Source organism: Schistocerca americana, chromosome 1 (genome assembly GCF_021461395.2).
Source record: "Schistocerca americana isolate TAMUIC-IGC-003095 chromosome 1, iqSchAmer2.1, whole genome shotgun sequence".
Taxonomy (NCBI): Eukaryota; Metazoa; Arthropoda; class Insecta; order Orthoptera; family Acrididae; genus Schistocerca; species Schistocerca americana.
In genome coordinates, this window is record NC_060119.1 from 1,251,498,503 (window position 1) to 1,251,512,625 (window position 14,123).

The 14,123-nt window shown below is 46.8% G+C and overlaps 1 protein-coding gene across 3 annotated transcripts in view; it reads right to left on the reverse strand.

The window, feature by feature from the left end:
* LOC124620099 (paired box protein Pax-5-like) overlaps positions 1–14,123 on the reverse strand; it is a 263,562-nt gene that overhangs the window by 167,798 nt on the left and 81,641 nt on the right. The gene's annotated exons all lie outside the window — the stretch shown is intronic.

Sequence of the window (14,123 nt, forward strand, 5' to 3'; positions counted from 1 at the left end):
CCAGATCGGGTTGACGGAGAAGATAGAGAAGATCCAAAGAAGAGCGGCGCGTTTCGTCACAGGGTTATTTGGTAACCGTGATAGCGTTACGGAGATGTTTAACAAACTCAAGTGGCAGACTATGAAAGAGAGGCGCTCTGCATCGCGGTGTAGCTTGCTCGCCAGGTTTCGAGAGGGTGCGTTTCTGGATGAGGTATCGAATATACAGTATTGCTTCCCCCTACTTATACCTCCCGAGGAGATCACGAATGTAAAATTAGAGAGATTAGAGCGCGCACAGAGGCTTTCAGACAGTCGTTCTTCCCGCGAACCATACGCGAGTGGAACAGGAAAGGGAGGTAATGACAGTGGCACGTAAAGTGCCCTCCGCCACACACCGTTGGGTGGCTTGCGGAGTATAAATGTAGATGTAGAACTGACACCGATAACACGCTTCTGTCCGAGGCGGACATCTCAGCGCTGTGTGACCGTCAGGCCAAACGAGTTCTCTGACTGGTTGAAACGAACTGTGTCCTGCCGACTGCGAGCTTGTAGATGTGTCATTCCATTTTTGAGTGCTCGGAAATTGAAACCAGCATAAATGTGCAGCCAAGTACAGGAAGTGTACGATGATACGGTAATGCACGACAGAATAGTGAGGAAGTGAACTGAAAAAAGTTCAACAGAGGATGAACAAATGTAGATGAAGAAACTCTAATTGGACATTCGCCACACAATACAGAAGGTTTAAAAAGTAACCGAAAAGCTACAAGGGGCCCTTTCACGAAGCTCAAAAGACTGTCTGGCCGGGAACCATTCTGGGAGTTATGCCGGGGTTAAGAATCTGTGAACAACTCCCTTAATGGACTGGCGACACCGAATTGTAATGCCCGTGGATACATACGAAAAATGCTCAAATAACGGAGAAGACTTCTGTACAGAAATAAAATAAACTTCAATATATGTTTTTCATTATAAAAATCCTTATTCAATTTACTGAATCCAGACGATCGTTACTTCCTCGTATTGAAGGAGCTAGCAGAAGAGGTGAATAAATTGGCACTGCAAAAGCAGCATAAGTTAGACGAGCTTCCAGTTTGTTTCATGTGGTGGGTGGGAAACTTCTGGTGTGTACAAACGACTCCGAGCAGTGAAGATATCGAATGAGGTGACAGGTGAAGACTGTAATTTGACGCGTGTCCACGACTATCACTTCTGAAAACTGTCTAGCAAAGAAAAACCATATGGTCAGCATCCATGAAAGAAGGTGCAGGAAAATATCTGTTAATACTGCAGGGAGCAAATCGATGTTAGACCCGCAAGCTCGAACGTGAGACAAGGAAGGCGCGGAAATCTGGAGCGGAGGTTTGCGCCTCCTGAAGAGTGTTATGCAAAACTTGGGGGAGGAGGGGGGGGGGGGGCAAGTGACAGCGCTACAGGCTCTCTCCTTTACTTAATTTAATTAAATTATGTTTCACGTAATATAATGGTTCGCTAACATAGAATGGAACAGAATACATGCCTTATTACATAATTTATCAGTGCTGACCTTTTGTAAGTCGCCTGACTGGCCTTGTTTCATTATTCTGAACAGTTTTTCTCCTGAGTCCAGAGAGTTTCGGTTTATCTTAATCTCAGCATGTGAGTTATTTGTGATATTTTATGTGCAATTAACATAAAACGACGAAAGAGAGTTGTTGCGCTCAGGGAGCTGAAGGAAATAGCCTCTGGAGCTGCGAGAGCGCAGTGAAAGACGTGAGTTTCCCGTCCAAAGTCGCCTCTGGTCAGCCGCCACCCATGGTTCACCATCCCCACTTCCGGTCCACCCAGTACAGAATGTTTGGCACGGCATTCAACCCAACCAGAGTATTTATTTGCTAAAATCTGCCTAGAGACTTTTAAAACTTTATGTTTACATTACTCATTCGTTGCACAGGATGACCAAAAAGTTCGTTAACACTTGAAAATGCATTAATTCACAGAACAAATTAAGTAAAGGTAGAACTTGACACACATGCCTGGAATGTAAAACCAAAAACGACGGCAAAAACCGACCCACAGACGGCAGTGACGCCGCATGAGAATTTTGTATAGAATCAGCTGTAGTGAGAGGAGGAGTCTGTACTGGTAGCAAAGCTTTAGTTGAGAATGAAGGATCTGCTAAAGCATCTTTACGATCTCATCCCCATAAAAAGTGTTGTAACAAACTAGTGTCAATTAGCCGAAGCAGTATTTCCAAATCTTCTACGTCCGATGATATTTTATTGTCAGACATTCTCTTTGCCACATGAAGTAATTTTAATTAGTGACAATGAAAACTAAATTTTAAGTATTGAACTTACGGTACTGGTTCCCCATGTATCATGGCATTAGTGCCCTCTACTGGCCTGTTGTTTGTACATATACTGGACGCTTCCAGACCATCACCGACACTTACTACGCACCTAGATATGGTTTCTATTTGGAACAAATATGAACATGGCCGAAACTTGTAATTGTGAATTGTAGAATTTATGGATCAAGAGGAACCTATACAAATAAAGAACATATTTTTTGTTATAAATCAACTGCTATGCTAATTATTATTTTCGTACCAGATGAAGCGCCATTTGTCGGCCACTTTGTTCAGTTTTTTTTTTTTTTGTTTCAAAATAAATCCTATGTCATTTCACGCACGTATGTCAACTTTTACCTAACTCCATTATTCCGTTAAGTATTGAATTTTCAAATGTTAACAGACTGTTGGGTCACCCTATGTATACTCTGACAACCAACAATATGTTCCTTATAGCCAATATTATGTGTGGAACAAAATAGTCCGCTTTTGACAGTAAACGTAAATTCGCATGGCGTCACTGGCTATACGTCCCTCAAGAGGGATGTTCAGCTGGCTGTTCGCAAGTTCTTTCAATTGGACGCCACTTCGGCGACTCGCACGCCTTAACCAACCCCGGGGAAAAGGGACCTACAGTTTCACGTGGAACCCCCACCACCTGTCGTTCTTGGCACGACTTCACATCACTGAGAGGCGGAAGCCAGCGTAAAAGTGGACAGAAAAATTCCAGTGTCCGACCAGGATTCGAGCTCGCGATCTTACGCCCTCGAAGCTCGCGCCTTATCACTAGACCGCCAAGTCATCCAAGTATTAATACTCAAGACGCCCTGAAAATACAACAAAACAACTGAAATATTTTAATAACATGACATGTTTTTGCACTACGAGACAACACTCATATATTTTTGCGGAATGGCCAGTCCTCATTCAGTTTGTTTTTTTTCTCTCGTACAACCCAGTTTGTGTACAAACGCGCCATCTTCGCACACGACAGTGCTGTCACTCAGAAGCACTTTCCCCGTAAGTGACAGGTTAATTGAGGTCTCGATCAGCGTAAAGACTATGTCGCTAGTCCTTATCAAATTCGCAACATTGTTTCCATTCTTAACAGGACACCATAACAGTAACCGTATTACGCTTCAACGGACAACCATGTAAACTTAAAAATGGTGTTCTCATATCTGAGATTTTACTTTGTTTCTACGGCAAGGAAGAATACGAAGGCGGAGATCTAATAAAGAACGATAATTTTATAAAGTGAATAAGATAATCCTTGCGCGCACACTTGCGAAAGACGTCGACTTTCGCCAAAGTATAACAGAGCAGCGGCTTACCATACATTTCACAGATTCTCAGACGAAGTGCCAGGAGAGTCCGAGGAACGAATCTGGAAGAGAATCAGTATCTTCGGGACACCAGATTACGAGCTGCTGCCAGCTGGAGGAGGCCCGGGGACGAGCAGTACTTGGTCTTGCGGGAAGAGAAACAGAGTCGTTTAGCAATAAGAGTTCTGAAGTCGTATGAATAAAAGTGGAACGCGTTGTTGGCCGTCATGGACATCCTCCACACGCTCCACCACTTGATGCAGTTCGATGTTTATAGAGATGGTCTAGCCTAGAGGAATACGCTCTCGTGCTGCGGTTACTGGAGCTGAGAGCAGCAATTACTGTCTGCAGGCCGGCTTAAGGCATTAAGGGCACGCGGATGAAGCTCTCCAGCTAACGACTAGGCTCGTTATGGCTCCAGCCAGAAGGGCCCGCGCATCTGCAATGTGAACTTTTTTTTAAACGATCTTCTGGAGAGGCAGCGGAAAAGTACAACAATTTTTATGTAGGTGTTGACCTGTGCTTGTAAAAAAATTTAAAGAACGTCATGAGCTGTAGCACAGGCTGCTGCCTGAATAAATAGTTTTCACTGACCACCAGCTGCCATCACATAAATTATCATCGAGTCTTCAAAAATTCGAGGTAATGGACTAATCATAAGCTACGACGTGAATAATAAAATATAATCCCAGTGGTTGTTTTATTATCATTTTCTTTGATAGAGAATCACTTGATGCCGTAATCTAAACCTTCAAAATATGTCAGAATAAGCTTAACCGTTTGACATAAATACGTCGGCATGAACTTAACCGTTTGACATTTGTGGTCGACTTGTTTTGACCATTATAGCTACGTGTTGACACTCGTTCATCTTCCACTGTACAGAGAACAGTTTATCACTAAACTAGTGGAGCCATCTTTCTTCACAAGCTCGTATTTGGAAATAATGAAGAAGGCGGCTCGATGTGTAAGATGTAAACACCAGCAGTGAGACGCGGTTTCCTCGGCAGGAGACGGGCCCACGCGCGCCTCGTCTGAGCTGGGAGGTCGCCCGGGCCTGCAGACGGCTGCCGCGTGGCAGGTGCCTCGGAGGAGAGCGAGCCTGCTCCAGAAACGGAATTAAAAATTGCGCCCGCCTCGAGCAGGCAGCCACCTCCAGCTCCGGCTCCGGCGGCGCGCATTTTTTGCATGCTAATCACCGCTGCTCTCAGAGAGCGCCGTCTCCATCTCGGGGGAAAAGAGCGGCCATTATGTGGTGCGGCGCTGCGCAGCGCGGCTCGGCTCGGCTCGGCTGAAATATGCGCCGCGCCCCGTGTCTCGCCCGTGGCACTCTGCCGAGCGCTCGTCTCGAATACTATGGCTGTGAGGAGCCGTCGCTTTTGCACAGAGGGGTCGCCGCCTCCATACTGCGAAGATACAGGCAACATTTCAAGTATTCTGCGGCTTTGCATTTCCATCTGTGTTACCGTGCGAAACTAGTTTGCTGCCGCAACAACGGCGCCACGTCACTGGCCTCTGAAGAAAGGCTCTAGGATTTTAGAAACTAGCCCATTACGAGGTGCGTGATGAAATGCCCCTGTCACAGAGTCTCCCATTCGAATTTGCTGAATATCACTCAAACTCATTCTCTTTGACACGAATCACGCGTCATCTGAGCCTTTTCAATTTCCTTGATGATTCCTAAGTGATAATCATCTACAGATATACTACGCAGTGCAAGGGCGTCCATACCCAACGAGAAGGGGAGGGGGCGGGGAGGGGGGCGGCGCCCCCTGCCCCCTAGCTCTCTGAGAAATGAAACAAAAAATAGTGTAATCAGGTCCTTTTCTTGCAAAAAAAATGATTTAAAAGACGGTATTACGCAGGTTTTTAATCGAGTCGGAACTGGAACATTTTTATGGCAACTTACAAGTCGCCACTCGTCTTCCAAAATCTTCAAAATTTTCCATACTCCCAGGTCTAGCTCTTTCTCTCCCCCCCCCCCCCCTCCCCCTTCAAAATGGTTCAAATGGCTATAAACATTATGGGACTTGACTGCTGAGGTCATCAGTCCCCTAGACTTAGAAGAACTACTTAAACCTAACTAACCTAAGGACATCACACACATCCATGCCCGAGGCAGGATTCGAACCTGCGACCATAGCAGCAGTGCGGTGCCGGACTGAAGCGCCTGTCACCCCCCCCCCCCCCCCAACCCACCCCTTCGACACATAGCTATCGCATGGACGTTCTTATCGCAGTGACGTGACTACTTCCTACCAATATTGGTGATTTTATGTGCTGTTCCATCAGCGCACTGATCGAAGGGAATAGTGATTCAAAATTTTGAAAAACACAGCCCTCAGTCGCGAACACAATTAATTTGTAACCTAGGTTTCGGTGTCATAAGGGACACCTTCTTCGGACAAAATTAAAACTAAATGTTATAGCATAACGTGCCAAAAAATACGAAAGCTGCGGTCATACCTGACAGCGTCAGATAGTCAGAATTAAAATAAAATGCAAGAGAGGTGCAAGCCACTAGGGGCTGCCGTGTGTCCACTGCTGCAGTGTTCGCGACTGAGGGCTGTGTTTTTCAAAATTTTGTAATTCTATCTTTCTTTCGAACATACCCCATTCAGTTCCCTAAACATGTCTCTTACACTTGCGTGCGGTATTTTGCAGAGAACTTTCACTGTGAGACCGTCCCTGAATAAAATTATGGGTTTCTTCTTTGTAAGAATCACCTTTTATTTCCGTATGGACTACACCATTAATTATGATCCTAGTGGCACGTCTCTGAGTTCGTTCGTGACTGTCTGGTAAGGTCTCAAGGATGCTGCTATAATCGGTCACGATACGCTCTTTTGTGCCATTTCTTTACGTCTGCAATGCACTTTCGAAGAACTCTTCCAATAAATCTAAAACATTTTACGTTATCGATCCATTTCATGTAATTCATTAGTGTTGCCCCTAAACGTTTATACGATGTGACGTGCTCCAAATGTTCGCCAGAATTGTTATAACTGAGTACCACCGCGTTCCTTTTCCTTGCGTTTATCCGCATTAAAGTAGAGCTGCCATTCATAACACCAAGTGAAAAACAACATTACTGAACAACACTTTCATTCTACATAAGAACAGAGGGTTTCCAGAAACTTTCAAAATCAGCACAGATGGCATTTCCCTCCTCCACTGCAATATTAAGTTATTTTTTTCATCTCATGTTGTTGCGAAAGGTCATACGGTCGTGTCCGATATATGATGCCACGGTTAGAGGAAATCTTGCTCCAGTATATCGCGCCTTGCACATCAGAAAATAAGGAATCATTTAAATGTTGGCGACATTTACAGATTCCCTTCACTAAACGTGTTGTAACGTATAAGAAACTCAGCCAATCCAAAACGACTGAAAGACACTGTCTACTTTCTTTTACTTTTTTTCTCCAAGTCCCGAGAAACTCCAGCATTGTCTTCAGAGAAGCGCGACCACCAGGTCGCTTTCCTCCGTTAACAAGATTTACAACTTTCCTGATTTTCTTAAAGGGGTGAATTCGTAAGCAGCTCCTGTGCAGTTTTATGATAGGTGTCGGGTGGGTCATTTAATTTCCCTGCTGTAAGCGGTAAATGGGTGCAATAGTGTATGATTGGAAACATGTTCGCAGTTAAGTAACTTTAGGGAAAAATAAAACAAACACAGCTTTAGCTACACATCCCAGGTCCTCCGTTCCTTTCTGTTTGTTAAGCTTCCACTCCTATGTTCATCGTCGTACAGTCGTATTTAATTACACCCAATTCGTGCGTAATACTAGCGCTGAGCCGTTGTTCAGCATATTTCTCTACATCGCCATCTTCACTGTATTTCTGTTTTGAGTTGTTGGGCATTTGATTACATCAACTTGATTGCATGAACATCTTCACCCACTTATTTGTTTCTTGTCGGAACACGTTTGTATACAAGAAACCTGAAAGTGCCACTCAGCTGGTCCTTCACATACGGCAGCTTTTGACGCCCCCTTCCTCAGACTCTCCCCCAGCGCTCAGAGATTAACTGCCCCCGGGAGCCCTGCTGCGCTTGCTGGTAGCTGTTAGATCGCACCCCGAGCGAAATAAACATCTGCGACAGATTCTGGCTGCTGAGGTCTGTAGCCTGGGCGCTTATCCTCTCCTCTGCGGGCTTAGGGCAGTGCTTTAACGGTGTAACAGCACAGCTACCATAAAACGACTGCACTCGGCGCGGTTAATGAATGGAGAAAAAATTCAGGGGGGCGCAGCGCCGAGGGGTAGGCGAGGCCAGGGTAGGGCAGGGTAGGGAATGATAAAGTGATGATCATTTTCCGTCCGCTCGCGAGCGAGTGGCGGCGCAGGGGGCGGGCGACAAGAAAGGGCCAGCCAGCCCTCTGAAAGCGACCCGCCGTATGGTAATGTGGCTGCCTGCAGCCGTAGCCGGGGGCTGGGACCGAGGGGCGCAACTCGCACTCCGTCACAATCCGCACTCACTGGATATCCGACTTCGTGTACTGCGCCGCGTCATTTAATAACACTAAAAGCAACTATAAGCAAAAACACGTTTCGAGTATCTGTGGACTGTCAAGTCTGGTGAAGGTCTCTCCTGTATATTGTCCTATTGAAGTAGGCACTCGACGACCGATATCACCATAGTGGTACAACACTGGACACTCCAAAGTCAAGATGCCGATGGAGAGATGGTCGTACGTAAGGCAGTTTTGTCGCCCTGAAGAGACCCACTGCAAAGACGGTCGAAACATCAGTTTTGTTTGACAGTTGTTTTTGGTGTTCTGAAAGGATTCTAATGTGAAAGCAGGTCTGCAAATCAGTTATAAATTAATACATAAACAACGCAACGAAAAGAAAATAGTGCAAGTTGATGAGTTTTTATATTTAGAACGACAGGGTGTATGGCGAACGAATTGAGCTGAGTGGCCGGCCGGAGTGGCTGAGCGGTTCTAGGAGCTACAGTCTGGAACCGCGCGACCGCTACGGTAGCAGGTTCGAATCCTGCCTCGGGCATGGATGTGTGTGACGTCCTTAGGTTAGTTAGGTCTAAGTAGATCTAAGTTCTAGGAGACATGATCTCAGAAATTAGGTCTCATAGTGCTCAGAGCCATTTGAACCCCCCCTCCCCCTTTTTTTTGAGCTTAGTGCTCTTGGTAAACGAAATATAGTTTTCTAAAGTAAGCTTGTGATGACCCTCAAAAGGAAAGCTTCTAATAAGTGAGTAAAACAACTATTGTCTTATGACAATAGTTGTCTTATGACAATGAAACACGGACTTTTAATGCGAAAATCATTCAAAAACTGAGGGCTGCTGAAAGAGCTGCTAGAAGAGACAGGAAGAAAGACAAATGCACTAGCTGGCAGACTGCAGGCGGACACTTAACTGTGGCAGTAGCGAAAGTAAATGGAAGTGAGCGTGCGAATAGATGGATTCCAAGAGATGGCATCACGACGATGTAACAGAAGATATGAAGAAGACCCCAGAAAAAAATGAAATAATGGTGCGGCTCTGTTGGCCGAAAGACTCCGTCTGGTGTTGTTCGAACACCAGATGCAAGTCTCACTTCGTCGAGTTGCGCGTCGGAAGAAGATGAGGCGAATGCTTACAGCCAGTCCCCAGTGGAGAAAATCCCCGATCGGACCGAGAATCGAGCCCAGGGCCCCTGTCTAGAGGCAGCTGCACTAACCTACTAGACCAAAAGCTAGAAAACAGGAGTAAGATGCAGCAGAAAAGCTTAGGGAGGCGTTCAGCAGGCGTGGAAGTGGAAGTGTAGCGGACCAGCGGGGGTGTTGCCGACGTCACGAGTGTTGCTCTGCTGTGGCGCTCCCCCGCGCGCGGCCGGCTCTGACCTTTACGTAGTGAGCCGTGTCGACGAGCGGCGTTGCCACCTCCGTCGCGAGCGCTCCACTCGAGACGACGCGGACAGTCCATCGGCTCACTGACGGTACAGTCCGCAGTCCGCAGCCGCCGCCCGCTCCGTGCCGGCGAGCGCACAGGGCCTGCGTTTCCTGGCCGGCTTTTGCGGCGCGGTAGCCGGCAGGTGTTTTTGCGGCGGTCGTGGCCGACCGCAAGAAGAAGAAGAAGAGGAGGAGGAGGAGGCGGAGGGGGAGGAGCAGGCGGGGGCGGCATTCCTGCGGCGGCAGTCAATGGCGCTCCATTCACACGGAGGATCGATTCGCTCGCGCGGCGGCCGTGGGAGTAGAGAACCGGCGCGGAGTCTGCCGGGCCGGCTGCCGCAGGAGGGCAGGCCGTGTCAACTGCACGCGCCGCACATTATGCAAGAGGAGACCGGCGCTGCGGCTGCGGTGTCCCAGACACGGCACCAGCTGATCCCTGCCGTCGCGTCTCGCCAAGGCCGCAGTATGCACGGGTTCCGCTGTCCTTGGGTTGCACGTCAATATACAATAGCATCAGTGAGGGTTACGTGCACAGATGAGTGTGAGAAACTGGTCGAATGTACCTGTGTCTGAAACGCATCCGTAGGAACTGTTGAGAAAGGAAACGCGTTCGACTGCTCAATGTGGTGCAAGATGATCGAAATCCTTAGAACATCTATAAGCTATAGGGAAGAATGGAAGACCGAGAGACAAGCGCTCGTATTAAAAGGGCGTAAGGCGGGGATACACCCTGTCTCCTTTGTCGGTCAACAGGTAGACAGAAAATATGACATAAAAGGGGGGTTCCGGAATCGTTTTGAAACTCCGGGTGAAAGGATATCACAGAGCAAGGCTGTAGCCGTTGTGAGCGATGTATTCTGTTCAAAGACAGGGGCAAAAATTGAAACTCCATAAAAACTATGGCGCCCTTCCTCGTTAGTTAGAACCACTGCGCACTCACTTTAAATCTCTCGTACCGAGTTGAGAGAGAAATAACACACACACACACACACACACACACACACAACTGAGACAACATTATTATTCCTTTTTGTGTGCAAAATGGAAATTCGTATTTTACTTTTTTTCTTGCAGAGAATTCCGGTTACACTGTAGTGTTGAACTTTCAGTTACACGTTGCGTTCACTGCGGCACTGGCTGTTTCGTTCAACTGTATAGTAAATTCAGAGCCGCACTGAACTTGGGAATAAAAACGTACCCGTTACGCTGCTCAAAAAGAGTTTGTTGCATAGCTGACATGTGTCAATAAGTATGATATGCCAAGGTATGTGCAGAAGGATACATCACACAGACTGAAAGATGTACGCAGGCATAGTAGACGGATAGCTGTAACCGTTACGCAGCGATTAATTCGGAATCACCAGGGTAACATACCACGAACACAACTATGCAACCCAGGTTCGAACGTGTAGCCTGTAACAATTCTCCTGTTTGGATTGCTTCTTCAAGACGCATAGATTCGTTATCGCACAGTTTATCTACTTTCATTTTTTTTTTTTTTTAATTCTTATCTAGAATCTGATTTAAAATTTTGATCAGGATGACAGTAGGTCTTCTTCAAAAATACTTGATCTTTGAAATTTGTTATGAGGTTCTCATATTACAATGAACTACATGTCAAGTTATGAAAACTGGACCCAGAATGCAGGACGTATGGGCCTCTTACGTTAAGGTTTGATAGTTGTGAATGGTAAATATGACACCACTGTCGCAGCACGAGCCCAAATACATGCTGTGTTTACTTTTTTTTGTGTAAATTGAAGTTGGAGGGGGGAGAACGGAAAGGAAAGAGAGGTCAGATGCGTCGGGACTTAAGCGGAATCAGCAGCGACGCGTGAAAATGTGTGCCGGACCGTGATTGGAACCCGGGATCTCCTGTTTCACAGTGTTTATCGGAAATGCGCGGACCGCCTCGTTGAAGGTGGCGGATTCATTGCCCATCGAGCTGAATCAGTTATATGAATGAGTAGTACCTGCTGTCTCAGGAATGAATCCTCCTCGCCTCCTTCAGTGCGGGTGCACAGTTAGGTTCTACCTCCTGGCACAATTAGCGAACGTGGAAGACATGGAGTAGGACTGTCGATGGGTGGCAGATGTGCCGAGATAGTCCGCGCATTTACGATAAACACTGTCTCTGGATGGTGCAGTGGTTAATGCCTAGTAAGCTACCTAGTAAGTAGGTGATTCTGGGTTCGAGTCCCATATTTTCACTTGTCGGCGCTGATTCCGCTTGAGTCCTGATGCAGCTAATAGCGTTAGTTACTTCCCTTTCCATTCCTTTCTGCCCCTCTCCACCTTCAATTTTCGCAATATATCACAGCTGCGGACTCCGCGTGGTGTCTCTTCTTCCATGTTGTTGTTGTGGTCTTCAGTCCTGAGACTGGTTTGATGCAGCTCTCCATGCTACTCTATCCTGTGCAAGCTTCTTCATCTCCCAGTACCTACTGCAACCTACATCCTTCTGAATCTGCTTAGTGTATTCATCTCTTGGTCTCCCTCTACGACTTTTACCCTCCACGCTGCCCTCCAATGCTAAATTGGTGATCCGTTGATGCCTCAGAACATGTCCTACCAACCGATCCCTTCTTCTGGTCAAGTTGTGCCACAAACTTCTCTTCTCCCCAATCCTATTCAACACCTCCTCATTAGTTATGTGATCTACCCATCTAATCTTCAGCATTCTTCTGTAGCACCACATTTCGAAAGCTTCTATTCTCTTCTTCTCCAAACTATTTATCGTCCATGTTTCACTTCCATACATGGCTACACTCCATACACATACTTTCAGAAATGACTTCCTGACACTTAAATCTATACTCGATGTTAACAAATTTCTCTTCTTCAGAAACGCTTTCCTTGCCATTGCCAGTCTACATTTCATATCCTCTCTACTTCGACCATCATCAGTTATTTCGCTCCCCAAATAGCAAAACTCATTTACTACTTTAAGTGTCTCATTTCCTAATCAATTCCCTCAGCATCACCCGACTTAATTCGACTACATTCCATTATCCTTGTTTTGCTTTTGTTGACGTTCATCTTATATCCTCCTTTCAAGACGCTATCCATTCCGTTCAAATGCTCTTCCAAGTCCTTTGCTGGTTCTGACAGAATTACAATGTCATCGGCGAACCTCAAAGTTTTTATTTCTTCTCCATGGATTTTAATACCTACTCCGAATTTTTCTTTTGTTTCCTTTACTGCTTGCTCAATATACAGATTGAATAACATCGGGGAGAGGCTACAACCCTGTCTCACTCCCTTCCCAACAACTGCTTCCCTCTCATGTCCCTCGACTCTTATAATTGCCATCTGGTTTCTGTACAAATTGTAAATAGCCTTTCGCTCCCTGTATTTTACGCCTGCCACCTTCAGAATCTGAAAGAGAGTATTCCAGTCAACATTGTCAAAAGCTTTCTCTAAGTCTACAAATGCTAGAAACGTAGGTTTGCCTTTCCTTAATCTTTCTTCTAAGATAAGTCGTAAGGTCAGTATTGCCTCACGTGTTCCAGTATTTCTACGGAATCCAAACTGATCTTCCCCGAGGTCGGCTTCTACTAGTTTTTCCATTCGTCTGTAAAGAATTCGTGTTAGTATTTTGCAGCTGTGGCTTATTAAACTGACTGTTCGGTAATTTTCTTCTTCCATACATGTCCAAAAACAACATCAAACATTCACATCATTTACTTTTTTTCCTTTTTTCTACACTATTCAGTCCTTCCACTGGTTCAACAGTTTCCATCTTTTCCTATTACGCATCAGTTTTCTTTCCCTATAAGTGCTTCTGACTGCACCCGAAAACTGTAGCAAGTGTGAAATTGGCCGCCAATCGCCGAAATGTTCTCAACTATATTACAAAGCAGATGCGGAGCTCTGATTTACTGCATCTAGTACCCCTTTCGTTCGTAGCATATGTTCGTTTCATTTTCAGCATTTCCGGTTAGTTTATTAGCGCTGCCGCGCGAACTACAGCGGCGCCTTGGGCAGACACGCCGCCCGGCAGTGCTCTCCGCGCGGCCCGCGGCTGCGGCTCGCGGCTCCCCCGGCAGAAGGCAGCTGCCGACACCGGGCCGGGCTCGCGCCGCATAGTTGTGCAGTCGGAAATAAGCGAGCGCGGCGGCGGCGGCGGCGGCGGCGACATGAAAGCGCGCGCTGCACAGTGGCCCTCTGTGGCGCGCCGTCATTAGCCGCGTCGCGAGGCGTGTGGTCCGGCGCGCGCCATTGCGCCGCTTCATGGGCTGCGACGCGACGCCCCTCATTACGGCGCCACGCCCACGCAGCAGGTGCGTGCCTCCCCGAGGTCGCTTTGTTGTGCGCCGCGCGGCCTGCGGGCGTCGGTATCCGACGCTGGCAAGCGGCAGGAAGAAACGGGCAGTCGGAAGGCTGCACGCCAAAAAAGAAAAGGGAAAATTCCACGGCGGGTGAAATGTGCTCCATTGTGCTCGTCTCTGTGCTCCTGAATTTCTCCGCAGCAAGTTGAGATCCGCGCAGGTCGCCACATTTGTTACTGCTCCGCATGCGAGAACGAGTGAATAGCGAGTTCATGTTCTGTTCTATACTGCCCGTGGCCAGAAATGCTATATTACATT